Source organism: Macrobrachium nipponense, chromosome 8, assembly GCF_015104395.2.
Source record: "Macrobrachium nipponense isolate FS-2020 chromosome 8, ASM1510439v2, whole genome shotgun sequence".
In the NCBI taxonomy this organism is placed as follows: Eukaryota; Metazoa; Arthropoda; class Malacostraca; order Decapoda; family Palaemonidae; genus Macrobrachium; species Macrobrachium nipponense.
Genome location: NC_087203.1, coordinates 70,019,266 through 70,037,073, shown reverse-complemented (window position 1 = coordinate 70,037,073; position 17,808 = coordinate 70,019,266). Strand labels below are relative to the sequence as shown.

Below are 17,808 nucleotides of genomic sequence, written 5' to 3'. Positions count from 1 at the left end.
GTAATGGAAACAGGCATGGCAGTGTTGTACTTGGGTGCTTCTTTTCTTTTTCAGGCAGCATTTGGCTCTAAAAAGGAGGACCATTCTTCTTTGAATCCACAGAAGATGAGACTGTAGAGGTTGTCTGCCACGCCTTTGAGATGGTCTTATCCACCCTCTCCTGTCCAGGAGTCTTTGTCCTTCCAGCCAAGGAGAGGGGTACAGTTGGTGCCAAAGTCTCCAGCCTGCAAGAAGGGGAAGGAAATGTCTTTCCCCACCTACAAATGCTTTTTCAGCCAAGGGGGGGATGAGACACCTGAGATACCTAAACAAATGGCTAGTAATGACAACAGTTACAGTTTTTTTGTGTGTGAAAAACTCCTGAATTGTCTGTATAAGCTCTGCTAATATCTAGAGTTTCACGTCAGCCAAGAGTAGTCTGACCTGATCCCTTCAGCATAGGCATCATACTGGGGAATGGAGATTGACAACAGCAACAGCCTTAGTTCAGCTATCAGACTACAGGATCATGAGACTCTGTTACTCAACATTTCCCGTAACAACTGTGTCCTTCAGCCAAGTTGTTATACCGTATATACTCGAGTAACGTGCGATCTCGCATATCATGCGACCCCAAATTTTCACCAATAAACAGTGGTTTTTGTCATGTATCTCATGTTATCATGCGGTAGTTCCTTTTCCGAGGTCAGTTTCATAAGGTTGGTGGTTTAGCGTGCTAATGGCCGAGTAGTTCAGATGTGTGCTGCTGTGCTAGTGAAGTTACGGTAATTTTCTTACTAATCTCGAGAATTTAATAGAAGATCTGAAGATTAAAAAGAATACCAAGATAATAAAATAATTGTAAAAATAACACGCCTTGGAGTCCTAAATCATTCTCCTCTCTCTCTCTCTCTCTCTCTCTCTCTCTCTCTCTCTCTCTCTCCCCTCTCTCTCTCTCTCTCTCTCTCTCTCTCTCTCGAAAATAAATACTGTAATTTGAATCTTTCACCAACGGGTATCAGTAAATGTGTAGACATTGTGTGCGTGTTTAAAAAAATGTGCAGTACACACATTCCGATGTTTCGGTTTTTGGAATTTTTCAATCTCGGAAATGTGAGGTTAGATGCATAATCAAATAAACATCACTACTGCAGCAAAAACATTTTTTTTCCTTTATGTTTTTCATTATTGTTATTTATTAATTACGTTTAGTTTATAATTAATTAATATAATACTGTTACATGAATGTGAGATAATTAAGATCACTATAATAAAATAGTGGGGGACAATTAATATCATATGTTCACTAATACTATTAGTTTTCAAACAAACATTCCGTAAAACGTAAAAAATATATGTACATAATCAAAATCTAATAATGTTTTGCAGTTCAACTTGTGAATTTTAACAATAAGTATGACTATATAATGTATTTCACCATATCGATCTTGCAGTGAAAGAGTCGTAAAAATTTTGAGGATGGTCCGGGAAAAGGATTTGTACTTTGTGATTAGTTATTGCTAACAACACCTGTGGTATTTTTCATACCACTATTGATGACGCATCGCTACGAACACACTGTATTTTTCATACCCGATACATTAAGTTAAAATGATCATATTATATTATTGTTTTCACGAAGAAATAATTATATAAAGAAAATTATCGAGTAATTTTTGCCGTCAGCAGTCAGAAAATCACGAACATGGTAACGTTCAAACTTAGTGTCATCCACGGCATATGTCTATAAATAGAACAGAAGCAGAGGGCAGTCATTGGATAACAGACTCCATGGCTACCAACCAGCCATCAGGTGTTAGTTATACTACTCTGTGAATTTCTTAGAATGAACGTTTACACGTAACACACAGTCTCTCTCTCTCTCTCTCTCTCTCTCTCTCTCTCTCTCTCTCTCTCTCTCTCTCTCTCTCTCTCTCTCTCTCTCTCTCTCTGTTGTTAATCTTGGGATTTTCCATGGTCAACTTTTGGGATTAGTAAGAAAAATGCGATTATTTGAGTAGCAGTAGCAGCAGCGCACACCCAAACCCAAATGAATCGGGTAACGCCTAGCATGCCAAACAATAGTATTTACAAAATGAGCGGAGCTCTCTGGCTGGGCTGTTTGGTCCACCCACGTGTTTTGATCTCATATCTGCCAAATTTATAACAACAGAGATAAAACCATTTCTCCCATTACAGATATCAAATATTTATCTTTTCCGCCTTGCGCAGAATTCTAAATAAATTACGTAGGTTCACGATTGATAAAGTTTTTTTATGCAATAGAAACAAGAAAACGGAGTCAGATTTTCTATCAACAGGGAATCTCATTTTGGTGCTGTTGCGAATATTTCAACCAGTTCCACGTGCGTTTAAAATCCATACTGACTGTAGAGTCTGGAGGCAGTTCTCCCTTCTACACATATCTTGATTTCTAATATCGTAGGTATTGAATAAATTGGTGAGCAAGGAAATATGAAATAAAGCATAACAGTAAGTTTGACGAGTGAGAAAAGATAAACAATCGTATACAGACAGACTCTCTCTCTCTCTCTCTCTCTCTCTCTCTCTCTCGTTCTCTCTCTCTCTCTCTCTCTCTCTCTCTCTCTCTCTCTCTCTCTCTCTCTCTCTCTCTGAGAAAATAATAGCTAGGAAACAATGACTGAATATTGCCTTGAATGCGATATGGCAAAGTTTTGGCCTGACTGAAGTGTGGAGTGGCTTTGACACCGACTTACAAGTTATTCCTGGTCATCTCACAGCCATGGATAGACATCAATCTTCACAGCCGAGAAAGGGCATCGTATCCAAAATAAATAGTATGGAAAATGCGAAATGCGCCTTTTTTTTTCCCTATGTTGTCCCAAAAAAAAGTTCTCGCTCGGACAGCTGTAAGATTTAGGAGATAGAGAGAGAGAGAGAGAGAGAGAGAAGAGATAGAGAGAGAGAGAGAGAGAGAGACAGGGCCGAATAGGAAGGAGATTAAAGTACCTGGGAATGAAAACCCCTTATAATCTTATAATTATAGCCTCGGGGTTTGTCTCAAGGACATTCAAAGGTCTGTCACACACGGGCAGTTGTTTTTGTAAAATTAGCATAAGGGCAGATCTTTAAAAGCCCACGCCAGAGAGCTCGCCACGGTGACAAGACTATACCTTCCATATGACTTGACGATGTCCTATCGAAGATGCAGGAGATGAAGATGAAATGATCAAAGATCTGGAAGATGACGAATATGATGACTGCCTTGATGGCAAAGAATTCAGAGCAGTATTTGATGATACGGACACGGAGAGAGACTTTGGAGGATTTTAGTTTATTAATTTTATGCATTTTTTTTTTCACTTTCACTAAATAATTTTCACTTACCTGCGTATCCTAAAATGAAAATAATAGTTCAAGTAAACAAATGTTTCTTTTACTGAGTAAAACAAAAAGTAAAAAATCCTTCAGTGTGTGCCTTAATCAACTGATTTGGAAATAATAGATGGTTAGTTTAGAACAGTTAAACATGTTGAATAAACCAAAATAATGCAAATGGCGCACGATCGCTCTTTTGTATTTTAAAATACAATAGTAATATGAGAATGCATACAATATTATTGGATATAGTGAAGTACAAGTAAAGCATAACTTTTAAAAGATATCTGTTTTCCTCCGGTAGTAACTATCGCGATCTGCCGATTTGGGAAAGCATAGACGGTAACGCTAATTTTATACCGCGTGTATGATGCGACCCCTTTAAAATTAGCTTCAAAATTAGGTTTCAAAAGTCGCATAATATGCGAGTATATACGTAATCCCTGTCTCCAGAGAGGTTTTTACCACACAGCCACTTTAGGATCAAGTTCCTTCAGCTCCAGCTGCAAAGTCATGGTCTACTGTGTGTCTCCAGCATGGTCATTCTAGTTGTAGCTTGAGACGAATTCCCTAAAGAACCTGCAGTGGTGGCAAAACCCAGTTACTTATCTCCAGGAAGTCCTCAGGTTTCTTGCCCTTTGGAGGTCCATCTGTTCATGGATGCACCAAGTAAATGTTATGGGGACATCTCCTCAGTTGGCAGGAAATGGGCATGTGGTCAGCAGTAAATAGGAAGCAGCACATCCAACTTCCTCAAGTTGAGGGCTATCTGTCATCTTAAAGAAGAGTTACGGTAGACAACTGAGCAACAATCGCCCAGGTGAAGAACTAAGGAGTAAAGGTGTAGTAAGGTCAGGTTGTATGCTATTTTGGTAACAGAAATCATTATGTGGACATAGGTGGAAGACACTGGGAATATGCAAGGGTTCATTCCTGGTAAGTACAACATTATATCCAACTGTCTGGACCCAGGTGCGCGCAAGGCACTTGTGACTGTGGGCCACACACAGTTATTTGGTCTTTTAGCTTGAACCACAAGCTCCCAGTTTATGTCTTAGCTCGGCCAAACCCAGAGGCTTGGAAAATAAACTGGATATTGCATATTTATGGTGTTCTGGATGTCATTGGACAGACTCATAATCAACCACGTTATGATACTGATTGTCTCCATGGCTTTAATCAGTTATTGGACAGACTCATAATCAACCACTTTATGATACTAATTGTCTCCATAGCTTCAATAGGATTAATTCGTAGCTCTCCTGTTGTTGATAGATATTCCCAGGAGTCTTTCATCCTAGAGGAAATTTCATAAAGGATTTTTTCACAACGACCCAAACATACTATGTCTTGATGCTTTACAAAATTTTTATTTCTTGTAACTCTTTCGCTTTGGTACCTGTAAATGTACAGGCAGTCTCCAGTTATTGGCGGAGGTTTTGTTCTCGGCAGGGTGCTGATAAGCAAAAACCACCGTTAACGGAAACTTGATGATTTATGGTGCTTATGATGCCAATAACCGGATAATGGCGCCTCCTTTAGGTATTTTATGGCGCCATAGATTGCCGATTTTATAGTGCTAGACAAGCGTCATAAAACCGGATCGCCATTAACCCTCTTACGCCGATTGGACATATTAAACGTCGACATAAATTGTCTCCCTGGTGCCGATTGGACATATTAAACGTCGACATAAAAAATTTTTTTTTTAAATTCGCGGAAAAATACTTATAGGCCTACCAACCAAAAACTTTTGAATCACGCGCCTTGGGGGATGCTGGGAGCTCACGGATCAAGGCGTTGTTTTGTTTACAATCGTTACGCAGGCGCGCAAGCGCGAATTTCTTTCTGATCGCACTAAAAAGTATCAGTGTCACATCTCGGAAATTATTTCGTCACTTTGACATAACTTTTGCACCATTTTAAATTAGCCGTTACATGGAGTATTATATATGAAAATGTGCACAATTTCATGTAGAATACAAAAAATTACTCATGATTGTAGCTTTTATCAGTTTTGAAATATTTTCATATAAATAACGATAAGTGGCAAAATTTCAACCTTCGGTCAACTTTGACTACTAAAATGGTCAAAAAACGCAATTGTAAGCTAAAACTCTATATTCTAGTAATATTCAATCATTTACCTTCATTTTGCAACAAATTGACGTCTCTAGCACAATATTTCGATTTATGGTGAATTTATGAAAAAAAAACTATTTCCTTATGTCCGCGCGTAACTTTTCCGATAAATTTTTTCGTCCGATTGTGGTAATGTTGCACCATTTTAAATTAGCCTTTACATAAAGTTTTATATATGGAAATGTGCACAATTTTATGCACAATACAACTAAAAACAACTCATAGTTATAGCTTTTATCAGTTTTGAAATATTTTCATATAAATAACGATAAGTGGCAAAAACCGTCGGTCAAATTTGACTCTACCAAAATGGTCAAAAAATGCAATTGTAAGCTAAAACTCTTATATTCTAGTAATATTCAAGCATTTACCTTCATTTGCAACAAATTGGAAGTCTCTACGACAATATTTCGATTTATGTGAATTTATTGAAAAAAAAAAAAAATTTCTTTAGGTCCGCGCGGTAACTCTTCCGAAAAAAATCAGAAATTTTTTCGTGCGATTGTCGTAATGTTTACACCATTTTAAATTAGCCGTTACATAAAGTTTTATATGTGAAAATGTGTGCAATTTCATGTAAAATACAACAAAAAATAATTGAATGTTGTAGCTTTTCTCATTTTTGAAATATTTGCATATAAATCACGATAAATAGAAAAAAAACCCGTTCGGTCAACTTTGACTCTACTGAAATAGTCGAAAAAACGCAATTGTAAGCTAAAAATCTTACAGTCTAGTATTATTTAGTCATTTATCTTCATTTTGAAACAAATTCGAAGTCTCTAGCACAATATTCAGATTTATGGTGAATTTAAAAAAAAAACTTTCCTTCCCTCCGCGCCCGAAATCTCCGTCGCAAATCTCCGAAATGCATACGTCGCATTATCGTTATATTTGCTGCGTTTCATAGAGTTTTATATTTGAAAATGTGCACAATTTCATGTAGAATACAACGAAAAATAATGAAGGTTGTAGCTTTTCTCATTTTTGAAATATTTGCTATAAAAAAAATATATTTTAAAAAAGTTTGCCATTTGGCTCAACTTTAACTCATCCGAAATGGTCGAAAACTGCAATTGTAAGCTAAAACTCTTACAGTATAGTAATATTCAATCATTTATCTTTATTTTGAAACAAATTGGAAGTCTCTAGAAAAATATTTAGATTTTAGGTGATGGGAATTTTTGAAAAAACATTTTTTTTTATGTCCGCGCGTTACTAATTCATGCATTTTGTTATAATATTTTATCTGTGTTGCTTTGATCGTTTTACAATGTGTTATATACCAAAATGATTGCAATTTATTGTACCATACGAAAAAAATTAACTCATTAGCTTTAACCGTTTTGCTCACAGCGAGATTTGAATACAATTATATATGAAGTTTTGTTTTCACACTATCATATATCACATTATTTATATATGATAATGATATTTTTTTTCATTTCTGATGGTTGCACACTAAACTTTAGGCAATGCCAAAAAAAAAGGAGCCAAAAATGAACTCTTAATCTTTAAAACTAAGCGTGCTGTGATTTTTTGAAAAAAATATTTTTTCCTTTTCGGCGCTCACTCCGAGACTGCCTCGGCATACGGGAGACGATTTTTATTACACCCCTTCGGCGTAAGAGGGTTAACTGAGTCCGCCCATAACGGGGGCTGCCTGTAATTGATTTTCTTGTCATTAGTAGATAAGATTAGCATGTATACCCATTTCTTGATGACAAAATCGTGGAATATTTCCCCTTAACACCCTTGTGACGAGAAAGTAAGATGTTAATTGTCAGAAAAGTAATAGAAATGGAAGTACCAAAGTAAGTTCATTAAAGGACTGGAAATTCATGGAAGAAGGCATTTAGGAGTAACTTAATCATATGGAAGTTCAAACAGTGCACAAGATGAAAGAGAATGGGAATACAGTGGGGTCCCTGTATTCGTTTTCTCTAGATTCGCGGACCCACGGTTTGCAGATTTCTCTGGACCATATCTACCCAATATCTGTGGGAAATTTGCCTGTTCGTGGGGTTTTCTGATGAAAATAATCACTAATTAGTGTATGTATTTTGATGTTATTTTCATGACTGAATACATTATGATACAAAAATGATTTACTAATTTTCAAATATTAATATTGATTAATACTGTTTTAGTAAGTTTAATAAGATGAAATTATATCATATAATAAAAATAATAGTCTCTCTCTCTCTCTCTCTCTCTCTCTCTCTCTCTCTCTCTCTCTCTCTCTCTCTCTCTCTCTCTCTCTTACAGAGATGTATGTTTTTTGTAAGATAAATAAATGATTTACTGTTTCCAAATATTAATATTAATGTAAACAGCAATAATATCAATTCATTAAAGAAAATACTATAGTGAATTATTAAGATTTTAGTTTATAAATTTAAAATATTATGTAGGAATGAAGGAAATCCCAGTCTACTGTTTCTAACTCTAGGTACTAAAGTTGTCAAATATATCAAGTAATGTGACAGGAGAGGGGAGGAGAAGTGTTGTCGCCACTAAGTGTTCATGTAATTTCTCTCTCTCTCTCTCTCTCTCTCTCTCTCTCTCTCTCTCTCTCTCTCTCTCTCTCTCTCTCTCTCAAATGTTGATAATAATAATAATATAACTGTAATTTAAAAATTCATATGTGATAGTATTTTAAAGAAATACAATAATCTACCCATTTCACTCTTTTAAATAAGGATAACTTTCTCTCTCTCTTTTGCCACACAAGATATGTACATTAGTGCCTCAGGTTACAAAATTAATTTTTTCCGAAGCAGCCTTCGTAACCTGATTTTTTCATATCCAGAACTACGTTTTACATGTAAATTTTATAATAAAGCTAAATTGACCAATACATGTACAATGAACTACAACAATTTGGACTATTCAATACCTAACCTAACCGTTACTGTGCCTGTAAATAAAGAGTATTGGTATATAGGGTACAAGAAATACTGTATGTACATGTAGATACATATGTAGTAAAATGTGGAACCTTACCTTTCGAGTGAGGCGATGTCCGAAAGTGGCGACAGAGGAGGAGGACAAACGGCAGAAAACATGTACGCTTAACTTTACAAAACACATTACAAAATAGCAGAAAACATTAACACAAAACTTTACGAAATAACCATTAACAAAGGCATGGCAAAAGAAAAATTAATACTTCTTGATTATCTCCATCTTCGTCTCCATAGAAAGCATCCTCTTCTTTCTGTGAACTTCAGCAACATTCTTGGAACCCATGGCTAATATCTTAAGTAATTAAGTTCACACACAACACGATAAAGTAACTCACAGTACAACGAAAGCGAAATCACTAACAGGAATTTACTTTAATGAACGAAATCTACGTGAACGAACGAATTCCATGTGTGTACAATAACACTGCCGAAACGAAATGATCGAGGAACTCCCTTATGTAGATGCATGATGGGATAGATGCTGACCAATAGGAGAGCAGGATCTTACGGCGGTAACTGGCATTAGGGACTAATGGGAAAGTGGGAGGATGGTGGCGAGTCTACTGAGTTGGCGGTGTGCGAGTTTTAAAATTGTTCTTGGTGGCCTGGGCGAATCTTGGACTTTACAGTACACCCTTTTGCAACCTGAATTATTTTTGTACACAGAAGCAAAAAAATCTTCGTCTTTGCTTTCGTAACCTAGATTTTTTCTACATAGGGACTTTCGTATGTAAGGGTATGACTGTATGTCATAGTGGTAACTCTCTCCCTCTGTTTCGCTGGAAGAGTTAGAAGTGTATGTACATAAATTAACATTTCTGAGATAACAGAGAGATCAACTTACTCTCTCTCTTTTACTGAGATAAAAGAATATTTATGGTACTATTATGTAATATGTTTATCGATATTTTAAGCTAATAATAATAATAATATGTAATAATAATAATAATATGTAATAATAATAATAATAATAATAATACTATAACTGTAATTGCAAAATTCATATGTGGTAGTATTTTAAAGAGATAAAAATAACCTTTTCATTTCACTTACGTTAAGATAACTCCTCTCTCTTAGTGAGATGAGAGAATGTTTATGATAGATGTATGTGTTTATTAATATTTTCAAATAATAATAATAATAATATAACTGTAATGAGAATTCTTTGTATCCATTTCCATACTTTCTCTCAACTCCAGAGAAGCTCAGAACTCAGGAAGCTGTCAAATATGTCAAGTGGTGTGACGGAAGGGGAGCAGTACCATATTATGCAACGATTTTAATGGTTTTTATGCAATCTCTCTCTCTCTCTCTCTCTCTCTCTCTCTCTCTCTCTCTCTCTCTCTCTCTCTCTCTCTCTCTCTCTCTCTCTCTCTCTCTCTCTCTTTTGGCTGCAAGTGTTAGAAGTACGTATGTATGTACAGTAGTGCCTCAGGATACAAAATTAATCTGTTCCGAAGCGGCCTTCATAACCTGATTTTTTTATCGGACCACGTTTTATGTGTAAATTGCCTAATTCGTTCCAAGGCCTACAAAAACACCACAGTAAATTTTTTAATAAAGCTAAATTGACCAATAAACAATGAAAAACAACAATTTGGACCATTCAATACCTAACCTAACTGTGATTACCTGTGAATAAAGTTTATTAGTGTACAGGGTATAAGAAATACTGTACGTACATATGTAGTAAAATGTGGATCCTACCTTTCGAGTGAGGCGATTTCTCCCGACGAAAGTGGCGACAGGGAGGAGGACAAATGGCAGAAAACATGAACACTTAACTTTACGAAACAGGAAAAAATGGCGGAAAACATTAACACTAAACTTTACGAAACACATTAACAAATGGCAGAAAATAATACTTAACTTTACAAAAAACTTAAAATGAAATTTCTTTTTTTTGTCTTTTATTTTTACATATTTTTTTTACTTTTTTATACTTTACGTTTTATACAAAATTTCAATTTCTTCACCACTTTCAACTTTCTGCTTTTTTGTATCACTTGGATCTTCCTGTTTGCTTACTCCTACTAAAGGCCTCTTTAAAAAATAACTATCCAAGGAAGATTGCTTCTGCCTGCTTTTCACAATGTTCCTGAAACGACTCAGGCAAACGTCATCAAACTGCGCAAGCATAGGACATGAGTAAGCCTTTTTGGAGTATCTCTTTTCTACAAATGATGGCACTTTATGAAAAGCAGCTAGAGCATCCTTAAAATCTGTTGTTGTCATTGGGTCCTCCTCCTCCTCCTCCTCCTTGCCGCTGCAGGAGAACTCTTCTTGAACGACATCATGTTGCATGGCCTCCAACTTCTTCAGGTCATCCGTCGTAAGCTCCTCTTGGTGCTCCTGGAGAAGGTCACTGATGTCGTCCTCATTGACGACCAGCCCCATGGACTTGCCAAGTGCAACGATCTCGTCAAGATCTGGTTGCGAAACAGTTTCAGGATCGTCAACTGTTTCTGAATCTGCATCAGCTTCGCCCACGTCGAATCCCTCAAAGTCTCAGGCGGATATGGCATCAGGCCAGAGTTTCCTCCACGAAGAATTCAAGGTTTGCCTCAAAACCTCCTGCCATTTTGATCGATGAGTCAGATGCATATCATGATATCAAAATGCTCCTTCCAAAATTCATGCAATGTGAGGTTTGTGGTATCGGTGATGTCGAAACATCTCTTGAAAAGAGAAGTTCGATATCACTTGCTGGTCTATGGGCTTGAGGAGAGGGGTGGTGTTAGGCAGAAGATAAAGAACCTTGATAAAAGAATACTCCACTAGGATATCTTCCTCGAGGCCAGGAGGATGAGCAGCGGCATTGTCCAACAACAGCAGACATTTCAGAGGGAGGCGCTTCTCTTCCAAGAATTTCTTCACTGTTGGGCCAAAACAGATTTACCCACTCGGTGAACAAAAGTCTCATTACCCAGGCTTTTGCATTAGCCCTCCACATCACTGGAAGCTTCTCCTTTAGCACTTTGTGGGCCTTGAAGGCTCGAGGAGTCTCGGAATGATACACAAGTAGGGGCTTCACCTTACAATTCCCACTGGCATTGGAACAGAGTGCAAGCGTAAGCCTGTGTTTCATAATCTTATGCCCGGGTAGCTTCTTCTCTTCCTCCGTGATGAACGTCCGACGAGGCATTTTTTTCCAAAAAAAGGCCAGTCTCTTCACAGTTGAAGAGTTCTGTGAACTGTAGCCTTCCTTGATCGTCATCTCATCGAATGTCTTGATAAAGGCTTTGGCCACTTTCGTGTCCGAGCTGGCAGCCTCCCCATGCCGCACCACCGAATGGATGCCAGTCCATTTTCGGAATTTATCAAACCACCCACGAGAAGCCTTGAAGTCTGGGGTTGGCGTCAATGTCCCTTCTCCTCCGTCATCTTCGGCCTGGGCAATCAGATCACCGAAAATAGCGCTGGCCTTGTGGCAGATTACCGTTTTGGTTATCGAATTGCTAGCGATTTCTTTGTCTTTAATCCATACAAGACACAGCCTCTCCATCTCATCATGCACGTGACTCCTTTTGTTGGACAAAATAGTCACGCCCTTGGAAGGTGTAGCTGCTTTTATGGCTTCCTTCTGCTTAAGGATGGTGCCTATCGTCGATGGATTTCTGCCGTATTCCTTAGCGATCACACTCAGCCACATGCCAGCTTCGTACTTCTTAATTATCTCCATCTTAGTCTCCAAAGAAAGCATCCTCTTCTTTCCGTGAACTTCAGCAACATTTTTGGGACCCATGGCTAATTAAGTTAATTAAGTTCTCACACAACACAATGAAGTATACGTACAAGTAGAAAGCAAAATCACTAACAGGAATTTACGTTAACTAACGAAATACGTATATGTGAACAAATGAATTCTGTGTGTGTCCGATAACGCTGATGCGACAAAGTGGCCGAACGACGCCTTAACGTAGAGGCATGATGGGATAGATGCTGACCAATAGGAGAGCAGGATCTTACGGCGGCGACTAGCATGAGGAACCAATGGGAGAGAGAGAGGATGGTGGCGAGTTTACTGAGTTAGTGGAGCTTGAGTTTTAAAATTGTTCTTGTCGGTCCCGGCGAATCTCGGGACTTTACAGTACACCCTTTCGTAACCTGAATTATTTTCGTATACAGAAACAAAAAAATCTTCATCTTTGCTTTCATAACTTGGATTTTTCGTAATTTGGGACTTTCGTATGTCGAGGTTCCACTGGTACATATATACAGGCAGTCCTCGGGTTACGACGGGTTCGGCTTACGACGTTCCGAGGTTAAGGCACTTTTCAATTATATTCATCAGAAATTATTTCCAGGGTTACGACACATTTTCCAGGGTTATGGCGCCTACAACGCTGATCTGGCAGAAGAAGTATGACACCAACATTGCAAAATAATCAATATTTGAAGGGTTTTAATGATGAAAAATACAATAAGAATGCAGTTTACATAGTTTTTAATGCACCCAAAGCATTACAAGTAAGGTTTTCTTAGGATTTTTGACGATGTTCCGGCTTACGACGCGTCTCAAGAATGGAACCCCCTGTCGTAACCCGGGGACTGCCTGTACCTTTAAGGGTACTAATGTTTAAGATTACTTTGAAATTATATTAATACAATCTCTTAAGATTAATACAGTAATATGATAATAATTTAAGGTAAATTTGGTGTAGGATGTTACATAAGGTATACATTTGGGTTTCTATTTCTTCCTTCTTTTATCTCTCTCTCTCTCTCTCTCTCTCTCTCTCTCTCTCTCTCTCTCTCTCTCTCTCTCTCTCTCTCTCTCTCTCTCTCTCTCTCTCTCTCAGCAAAAGAATTGATAGACAGACAAATAGGTACTTGTTCAGCCCTCTCTTTCTCTCTTCTCTGGAAAAGATATATATATTTATGGGAGGGAAAGAAGTGTTGCCTATAGAAGTTCATTTCAATCTTTTGATATCGTAAGGAGTTATTCTCTCTCTCTCTCTCTCTCTCTCTCTCTCTCTCTCTCTCTCTCTCTCTCTCTCTCTCTCTCTCTGTTATTGGCTGTTTATATATTTCTAATGGTAAAATGGTTCAAATGACTTTGAAATTATATTAATATGTAATACCAATTCAATGGTATATTTGATGTAGGATGATACTTTAAGTATACATTTGGTATTTGAACTCTCAAGAGAGGCAGATATAAGCATTTTTAGAGGGGCGTTCTAACTATTCGTGGGTTTGAGCTATTCATGAGGGTGTCTGGTACCCATCCTCCGTAAATACAGGGGAAACACTGTACTAACTTTCCACATATCCATCATAAAGGGAAAATATGTTGTGGAAGTGTTAATGACAATGAATAGATTGTTGTTGTGGATTATGGCTTGTGAAAATGCCATTCAGCCACTCTTTTCTGCCGACATATTTTGTCTTAGATTATGTAGTTATCTGCAACCTGTTTTAGAAAGGTCATATTTCAGAATTCTTATTATATATATCTTTTCTGGGCTTGACCTGTGCGGCCTGTGAAATGGTTCCCTTTTGATACTATTTCTGAGGAATAAATATTGCTATTCATCCTAGAGAAAAAAGAAACAATATAATGCCAAGATAAATGGCTCGCTCACTTCTTATAGAAGTGTCGGTATAGTAAGGAGCGAGTGGAATCACTACCAGAGGTCCCTTGCCATTTAGCTTCTTCCTTCGACAAAACCCCGAACTACGGAGGAGCTGTGCTACAGCTCCCGGTCTACTACTACCGTGAGCGCCTCCAAACGCCTGAGACGTCATTCCTTTCGATAGCGCGCGTTACAACCAGACGCTAGAATTTTTCTGTGCTGTGTTTCGCTCGATTTTGGATTATCTTTTGGATTATCTTTTATTTTCAAGATGTCTTCAGCTTCTGCTTCTAAGTTAAGTACTGTTTGGGGTTACTGATCTCATTTTATGATGATCTTCGTGTTTTATACATATTCGGAGCCTTATTGGCCGGTATGCCCCTCGACCGCTTGGCGGTACGGGTTCTCTCTTTCGATCTTCCATACAGTTAGGGATTTCCCCTCTTTCTCTCAGTACTTTAGATATGGTTACTTATACATAGTCTCTATATCTTTTATTCAGTTAGTTTTTAGTTAGGCCTCCACGGGACACGCTCGCCGACCGCACGTTTCGGACCTTAGTCTAGCTACGCCTTACATTGTTAGGAGTTTTATCAGTCACGATTTGAGAGTCATATCATCTTAATTATTCTGATGTTCTCTCTTTTCTTCTCTAGTTCCTGATTACCATTAATAATATTATAGGTACTAGGTTGGCTAACATACACCATGCTTCGGTATGGCGATTAGCTTCCCTGTTATCATTTATTTTACCGTTAAGTTAGGCTTTCATACCCCAATTGTCGATTGGTGATTAGCCTGCCCCCTGTTTTCTTGAACTAGAGATAGATTAGGCTAACATATCCCTTTCTTTGGATCGGCGATTAGCCTAATTTTCTGTTTGCTTAGCTTCGTGTTCCCCGTGTTAGCCTAGCTTTAAGATATCGCTTTAATTTTATTGATTGATTATTATAAGTAATCCTATATATATCAGTGATATTGATGTTGTTCCGACGGTTCTTCCCACCTCGTGTCTTTCACCTGGCTGGGAAGACCACCGGTTCATTGCGGTGAGCCACACGGTTACGGGGTCCCCCCCTCCAGTCCCCCTTTCCCCCCCTCCATACATTGCCATCCACGTACGATGGGGGTGATGACTCGTTTCTCACAGCTAGCGTCCGAGTCTGCATGAGAGGGAGTGTACTCTCGGGACTGGTGGGATCTCCCCTCCCCTAATGGTATTCTCACTCGTCATGTGCCTCGGTCTCGGGACCTCCTCCCCCCTTCTTCTTCTCCGTCCTTAACTGGCCGCTCAGGGGGCAGGGCTCCCCTACCCCACGTTCTTCCCTACCCTTTACCCCCCCACCCCCGTCAAAGTCCGGCATGTGTCTATCCGCCACTACCGAACATAGAGAGGGGGGGAGGAACACTGGGTGGGTTTTTTTTTTCCTATCACTTAGGATAGTTCACACAAGCACTTACTGATATAATGGGTTTTATTTTGTTTTATTTTGTTTTTTTATTTAATGTTTAGAATCTTTGCGTTACTCCGGGTTTTTTTTTTTATTTCTGCCTCTCGTACTATCCCTTGCTTCGTTAGAAGTTTGACATTGCTCACTCAATATTAATTAACTCCGGGCCATACGGAGAACTCGGGCCCTACGGAGTCTATTTTTAATCATATACAAGTGAGCTTAGGCGGAGGCAGAGACTTTCTTCTCGCCCCTCGTAACTTTTCTACGTAATATTCATACGTAGATCTCTATCCGTCGGTCCTACTCGGCACCCACGGATATTTTGCATATTATACCACCGGAGGTTGTCATTGGTACTCATGTATCCTTTGACTTACAGATGTTTGTGCCAGGAGATTGGGTGCAATGCCAACCTCCAACACCCGTGCGGCCATATAGTATGCCGTTCTCATGTAGGATGTGCAGTGAAAGATGGATTTTATGTTTGGCATCATGAAGCTTGCCAAACCTGCTACTTGCTAGTAGGAGATGCCTCATAGTAGTAAGTTTCTTAGCACTTTCTTCATTCATCATATCACTGGAATACTTTGTTATTATATTATACCTTTCACATATGAGACACATTCATATAATCTCAACACAACAGACATTCCTCCCCTATCCTCCCTCCCTAACTCTAGACCCTTTTTTACAGGGTTCTGATGAAGAAAAGAAGAAAGCTTTGTCGACTCTCAAAGCTTGGGTAGGGGGTTTTGGCCGGAATTCGAAGGGCCCGCCCCTACATTCTTACCCAGGATTATGGCGGACCTAGTATTCCCAGGAGCCAAGAAAGGATCAGTGGTGGACCCGATAGCGGCCGCCCCTTTGCTGGCCGACCTTCAAGTCATGATCTCCCTTCAGGAGGGGGATTTCCCAGAGGACGTTGCAGAAGACGTTGCGGCAATGAACCTCGACGTCGAACCATGGCTATTGACTCCATGGGTACAGGTAAGGGTGTAGTAGGGGCAGCTTCGTGGGTTCTCAGGGCCCTTTCTTGAATTCCCTTTCTCCATCACATCTACTGATCCTCTAGTGATCCTTCTACTTCCACTTCTTTCCGGGGCTTCACTGAAGAGCAGCGGTCTGTCCGTCCTAAGGCTACTTCAGTGATCCCCAAGGCTAAGATGACCGAGGAGAAACTTAAAAAGTCTCTCCCCAAGAATCGGTCATCCTGACAGACACTGTAACTCCGGCTCACCACCCCGGATCAGTTAGGTCAAGGGAGGCCTCTTCCTCTGCGTCGAGGTCCCCCAAACATCAGATCATGTAAGGATCGCTCAAGTCCTCTTTTTGATCCCGAATCCTTTTCGGCTAATATTCTGGAGCAGGTGGAGTGATCGTAGGGGCCTTGGTTGACAACAAGGTCGGCTCAGTGCTCTCCCAGCTCTCCAGTTCTGTTACGTCTTCCGGCCAGTCGATCCAATCGCTGGCGGAACGGCTGGCCGCTCAGGAGAATGCCATCGCCGGGATTCAAACCTCGATCGCGGCAGGTTCCCCTCTATCTGTGCCACCTTCTCCTCTTCCAATGCCAGATTCCAGCCAACTGCCGGTAATTCAAGGCGGCCAACCCTTGGAGGATCGCTTCGTATGCCCCGTTTGTCAACGGAATGTTGACAATCGAAGGCATAGGAACTCGAAGGCGTGAGGACTTCGAGTTCCAACCCAGAGACCTTCAACCACCATTCATTGGCTACGTCCGACTAACGGAAGCATGCGATGATGAGAGAGGACAAGGTTCCCAAGAAAAACAGTGATGCCTTCTGAGGGAACAAGCACAGCAGACTCTAATGAGAAGTCTGGAGGAATGGGGGTGTGAAAACACCCGCATCACAGCCTTTAGGAGTCCTTTCACCATTTTTACTCCGGTGGAAGGGACTCCGCTACCACTGACCCTTAAGGTAGTGGAAGCAACCTTTCAGGCCGCCCTGAAAGACGAGCCCCTGCCTCAACTACGAGAGACGGAACCCACCTCTCTCTTAGTCCCAGGCTCCGAGACGTACTTCGAGGGGGCAGTTCCTACTTTCTCAGTAGGAAAACTAAAGCGGACTGTGCCACCTCTCTCTTTAGTGAGAGACTCCCCAGGTTGTCGGACTCTCTCATCCAGATGGAGTACGACGCCCGGACTAGGCTCGCGAGAATCCCCTTTCCTCCATGACTATGGCGGAGATGACGGCTCTTGTATGCCAACAAGAGCCGTTATTTAAAGTTTGGTTTGGCTAAAGGTCTGCTGCACACCATGCAGTGTGACCTTTACGACTTCCTCATAGCCAGGAGAAATTGTAGGAA

At 39.7% G+C, this 17,808-nt stretch overlaps 1 protein-coding gene across 2 annotated transcripts in view; it reads left to right on the top strand.

Moving 5' to 3' along the window:
• LOC135222826 (mitochondrial chaperone BCS1-like) overlaps positions 1-17,808 on the top strand; it is a gene marked incomplete at its 5' end in the record, with an annotated part of 187,080 nt that overhangs the window by 51,738 nt on the left and 117,534 nt on the right.